General features: G+C 32.3%; 1 non-coding gene across 1 annotated transcript; it reads right to left on the reverse strand.

Annotated features, from left to right (window-relative positions):
* Nucleotides 1–4525: 4525 nt before the first annotated feature.
* LOC120884556 (U6 spliceosomal RNA) lies at nt 4526–4631 on the reverse strand. Its single transcript, XR_005726991.1, has one exon. It is a non-coding gene; the product is annotated as a U6 spliceosomal RNA (small nuclear RNA).
* Between the last annotated feature and the right edge of the window lie 1700 nt (nt 4632–6331).

The following is a 6331-nucleotide window of genomic DNA, read 5'->3' on the forward strand; positions in this document are numbered from 1 at the left end:
GGGAATGCTTTCTTCATTTAGGATGATGTTGGCTTTGGGTTTAACATATATGGCTTTTGTAATGTTGTGGTGTGTTCATACTATCCTAAGTTTTTCTAGTGTTTTGAACATGAATGGATACTCTATTTTGTCCAATGCATTTTCTGTGTCTATTGAGATAATCATGTGATTCTTGTCTTTGAGTCTATTGATGTGAAGAATTATGTCTATTGATTTCTGTATGCTGAACCAACATTACATCCCTGGGATGAATCCCACTTGATCATGGGACTACACTATCTTTTTAAAATGTTTTGAATGCAATTTGCCAGTATTTTATTAAGAATTTTTGCATCTATGTTCATTGGGGATATTGGTCTGAAGTTTTAATTTCTTATTATGTCTTTGTCTGGTTTTGGTATTAAGAACGAGTTTGGAAGGGTTTTTCCTTTTCTATTTCAAGGAATATTTTAAGGAGGGTTAGTATTAGTTCTTCTTTGAATGTCTGGTAACCATGGCTGAGAATCTATCTTCTCTTGGGCTTTTATTTGTTAGTAGGTTTTTGATGGCATCTTTAATATCATTGCTTGAAATTGATCTTTTAAAATTTTACAATCCTCCTGCTTCAATTTGGGTAGGTCATGTATCTCTAGAAATTTGTTGATGTCTTAAAGATTTTCTCTTTTATTAGAGTGTAAAACTTCAAATTAGTTTCTGATTATCATTTGTATTTCAATAGTGCCCATTGTGACATTTCCTTTTAATTACAAATTTTAGTAATTTGAATTTTCTCCTTTTCTTCATTAGCTTGGCTAAGGGTTTATCAATTTTATTTTTTGTTTTGTTTTGTTGATTTTTAAATTTTATTTATTTCATTTTCATTGATTTCAGCTCTGATTTTAATTATTTCCTGTATTGTATGCTTTTGGTGTTGATTTGTTCTTTTTCTAGGGCTTTGAGATATAATGTTAGGTTATTTATTTGGTGACTTACTATTCTTTTAATGAATGAGCTCAATGTGATGAACTCTCCTCTTAGAACTGCCTTTATAATGTCCTAGAGATTTTGATATGTTGTATTGCTTATTTTTTTATTTCATCCCTGATTTCCTGTGCTATCCATTGATCATTCAATAGCATATCATGTAGTCTCTAGATATTAGAGTAGCTTCTATTCTTTATTTTATTGTTTATTTCTAATTTATTTCCATTATAATATGACAGAATGCAAGGTGTTATCTCTCCTTCTTCTTCTTTTTTTGCTAAGAGTTACCTAATATCATGGTCTATTTTAGAGAAGGATCTATGTGCTGCTGAGAAGAAAGTATATTCAGTCATTGATGGAAGAAATATTTATATATGTCTGTTAAGTCTAAATTATTAATTGTAGTTTTTTAGTTCTATAGCTTTTTTATTTAGTTTTTATTTGGAAGATCTATCCAGTGGTGAAAGAACTGTGTTAAAGTCACCCCAGTATTATTTAATGTGATCTATTTGATTCTTGAAATTGAGAAGAATTTTTTTTTGATGTACATAAGTGCTCCATTGTTTGGGGCATAAATATTTATGATTTTATGTCTTGTTGATGTATAATTTCCTTAAATAGTATGAAATGTCCTTCTTTGTCCCTGCTGATTAACTTTGGCTTGAAGTACATTTTATCTGATATGTGCATAGAAACTCCTGCTTATTATGAGATCCATGTATATGACAGGTTTTTTTCCCCTATACTTTTATCTTCATTCTGTGGATGTCTTTGCCTATGAGGTGAATCTCATTTGTTGGGTCTTATTTTTAATCTGATCTGCCAGTCTATGTCTATGTCCTTTGATTGATGAGTTTAGGCCATTTTCATTCAATGTTATTATTGAGAAATGATTTTTAAAATATTTATTTTTTTAGTTGTAGTTGGAAACAATAACTATATTTTATTTATTTATATGTGGCACTGAGGATTGAACTCAGAGCCTTGCATGTGCTAGGTGAGCACTCTACTGCTGAGCTACAACCCCAGCCTGAGAAATGATTTGTATTCCCTGTCATTTTGATTTATTTTTGGTTTTTAATTTGAAGTAGTTTCTCCTTTGGTTGACTAATCATCTAGGGTAGTTTCTTCCTTTGCTGGTTTTTTCTCTTTTATTTTTCCTTTCTTTTCATGAAAATTTTTATTGAGTATGTTTTATAGAACAGACTTTCTATTTGAGAATTCTTTTAACTTTTGTTTATCATTCAGTTTTTATTTCATTATAATTTCTGAAGCTTCATTATACAAAATACATGTATGAAGATGTGAATTTGGTGTCAACATACCTTATATATAATCAGAGATGATAAATTATGGTATAATGGTATATTAAGAATTGTAATGCAAAAATAAATAAATTAATTAATTCTTAAAAAGAAAATATGAAACATAATGGGAAATTATGAGCTAATATTTGAAGATAGCTTTGATGATGTGAAAATTCAACTTGTTTATAGAAGCTAACTAGACTTACATGCTTGGACAGTTATTTTCCCTGTTGATGAGCTTATTGCTAAAAACCAAAATGGGACAAAGAATGATAATTTGATATTCTCTTGGTTGGTCTCAATGACCAGGAATTATTAGAGGACATTGACAATATATGGATTCTAGATAGGTGAGCAGAAGATTCAGGAGATTAGCTATCTGATTTAGCAATATATGTGTGTGTTTTTTTTAAGGGGGGGGGAATTTTTTAATATTTATTTTTTAGTTTTCGGCGGACACAACATCTTTGTTTGTATGTGGTGCTGAGGATCTAACCCTGGGCCACATGTATGCCAGGCGAATGCGCTACCGCTTGAGTCACATCCCCAGCCCATGTGTGCATTTTTGGTGAGATTTATAGGCAACCTCTAACTAAGTACATAATATATCAAGGAGTGTGTAAGACAAAAATGGTGGATGATTAAAATTCACAAATAGTTTCTATTAATTCAGAACTGTGGTTTTCCAGTAGTGCAGGGTAAAGTTCTTTTGTATTACACTTCAGATGACATGAACAAGCAAGTAAGTAGACGGGTCCCAGGCCTCAAATCTTGCCTCAAGCAGACCAGGTTAACTTTTATTCCTTTTACTTAAAATGTTACATAAGTCTTTATTTTAGGTTAAGGGTTTAGGTTTAAAAAACTTTGAAAATTCCTACATAAAAATTATATTTAAAATATTTCTAAACAGTTCGTAAATGATCAAAATGTTTTATTTTTTAAAAAAGAAAACTATCGTGTATTCTTATCTAAAAAAATAATTTCTGAAGTTTAATTTTTCTGGGTATAGGATTCCTGACTGGCATTTATTGTCTTTCAGAGCTTTTATATATTATTCCAAGACCTGATTGCTTTGGGGTTGTGGGTTGAGAAATCAACTGAGATCTGGATTAGTTTTCCTCTAAGCATGACCTGTCATTTTTCTCTGGCAGCCTTTAACACTTTATCCTTATTTTGCATTTAGGTATTTAGGTATAATAATGTGCTTTGGTGTGGGTCTGTTATAATTTTGCATATTTGGTGTCCTGTAAGCCTCCTATATTTGATTTTCTATTTTATTATTTAGGTTTGGGAAATTTTCTGGTATTATTTTATTGAAAAGATTGTGCTTTGATTTCTATCTCTGAGCACTTTTCTATTCCAATAAATCTTAAATATGATCTTTTCATGTTATCCCATATTTCTGTTTATGATCTCTTAAAATCTTTTATGTCACCTTTATTTTCAGGATTGTAAATTTCATCTTCATTACCTGAAACTCTGTCTTTCAATTGTTCTAGTATGATGGTAATGCTTTCCATTGATTTTTTATTTGGTTTATTGATTTCTTCATTTTTGAAAATTTATCCTTGCTTGTTTTTCAGAATATCTATTTATTGAAATGATCTTTTGCTTCCTGTATTTTTTTCTCTGATTTTCACTCCTTACATTGTCCTTTACCTCATGGATCAGTTTAAATATGTACATTCTTAACTCCTTATCTAACACTTCTTTCTCTGTGGTTTTGATGGATTCTATTGGTTTTTTTTTTTTGAGGGGGGGTATGATTTGTTCTCTTGGTTTTTCATGTTGTTTGTATATCTACTCATCTAACAGTATGGATCTGAAGCAATAGAGTTTCTATCCTGTGGACTTATAGTGTCGCTGAGGTTTCCAGTAACTAACAGTTTAGGGTGAAACAAATAATAACAATCAATGCAAACAATAAACAGCATTAAACCAAATAGTTTCTGTTATGATGTTTACAATATTAATTGTCATAATAAACAGGAACAATGTAATTAGTTATTGCACAATAAAACAATAAGTTTGCAAAAGAGTTTATAATTTCAAATGATGGACTGGGAGAGAAGACGCATGATATAGGATGTGATGATTATGTGGGAGGAGGAGAGAAGATAGAACTAAAAAATTAGAGGAGGATTGAAAAAGAGAACAATAGAGATTTGCTGTTAGCAGAGGAAAAGAGAGAAAGAGAATCAAAGGAAACAGATAAATGAGAGAAAAATATATATAAAGTGAAAATTTTAAAAATAAAAAATATGGAATGCTTCATGAATTTGCAAGACATCTTGTGCAGTGGCCATGCTAATCTTCTCTGTATTGTTCCAATTTTAGTATATTTGCTGCCAAAGTGAGCACTGGAAGAAATTTTTAATATGGTATTTGGCACAGAGTTAACTGGCATTTACCACCTCTAAACCAACACCATAACATTACCCTTATGGAGTATTCACTTCCTATTTTACTCTATGTATGTATGTATTTTACCACATCTTGTATCAGACTCTACATGGTAGGTATAAAATTTTTACAGGCTCTAAGTCTTTTTGCTTGCTTCTAAAAAGCCAAAACTTGGGGTATGTGAGTTGAAGTGCAGGAAGTTGGGTTCATTCAAGGGCCGTCCCTGTGAAGATGGAGGGGCTGTCATCCTCAAACATCCTCTTAGGGAACTCAGGTACTTGAAAGGGATTTCACAGGGAGGAAAGGAGGTGTGTGGGATGGTAAAGGAAGGCTACCTACTGAATGGGGTCTTTGTCATCCAGGGGCTGTGTTTCTTTTATTTTCTTTCAGAATATCCCTGGGATAACAATTAACTTTCATCTCATAGGCCATCTCTAGAATTCTTTAGATAGACACATTAATCCTTGCATGTTAACAGTATTCCATTTATAACTATAGAACAGAATTAGAAGTCCTTGGCTCATACTTTGATATTATCTGAAGACCATCAACTGTCCCAGACTCTGAAAAACTAAAGGAAGATTACTGATGAGGTGATCTTGGAACCAGTATTTATATCTTTTTTCCTGCAATAGTTGAGTCCAACCATTAGCATATCATTCATTCAAAGGTGATTTTGTTTTTACAATTTCCAACACTTGGCAAAAGTAAAAACAAAAAAAATAACTTTGCAAAGTGTAAATTGTAAAGTAGAGCTAATCTCAAATAGGGTGACTTAAGACACATGTTCTTGCCATTGTCCCTATTACAAAGTGTTGGGGATTAAAGCCTGGGGTGCCCTACCACAGAGCCACAGCCTCCTATCTTATTTATTTTTTATGTTGAGAGAGGGTTTTGCTAAGTTGTCAGGATGGGCTCAAATTTTTGTCCTCCTGCCTCAGACTTCTAGGTTGCTGGTATTGTTACAGGTGCCACCATGCACAACTGATATTTTTGTATTTTATTGATGAGAATGACTTTTTCCCAGAAAAATGTCAATGCCAAAGAATAACACATTATTTAAAAACAAATAGGAGTTAAAAGTGGCTTGAGATTTCTCCTGAAAATACCCATGCCAGAAGAAAATCTTACAACTCAACATTCTATACCCAGCCAGGTTATTTCTTATGTTTGCAAAATTAAATGAAAATACTGAAACTATTCTTAATAGCATTTTCTTGACATAGCTTTAAACAATCTATATTTTACCTCTCAATAATTTAACAAAGACCATGTATTTGAAGACTGGGAGAATTTGAAACTTCTAGTGAAAGGTGAAGAAGAGTGGCTAGTGGCCAAAAGAAGATAAAGAGAAGAACGTATTAACAGAATGAAAATGCCCATAAAAGAAGGGTCCAAAAACCTCTTGATGTGCCCCATCATGTAACCTGTCATTCCAGATGCCTTCAATGGAAGGGTGCAGAAGAAGGGTGCAGTTCACATTCCTGGCAGCAGCATGAGCTGTGCATTAGTTGCCTGCTTTAGAGAAAGACTGTTGTTGGAAATGCTGTGTTTATCTTGATTTTTCTTTCATTTTCACCTGAGATGAAAGATTATGCCATAGACGCTGTTTTGATCATTACAAAATGTACGGTAGCATCAAAACACCACACATTCCC

The sequence above is a fragment of the Ictidomys tridecemlineatus genome, chromosome 3, assembly GCF_052094955.1.
Source record: "Ictidomys tridecemlineatus isolate mIctTri1 chromosome 3, mIctTri1.hap1, whole genome shotgun sequence".
NCBI lineage: Eukaryota > Metazoa > Chordata > Mammalia > Rodentia > Sciuridae > Ictidomys > Ictidomys tridecemlineatus.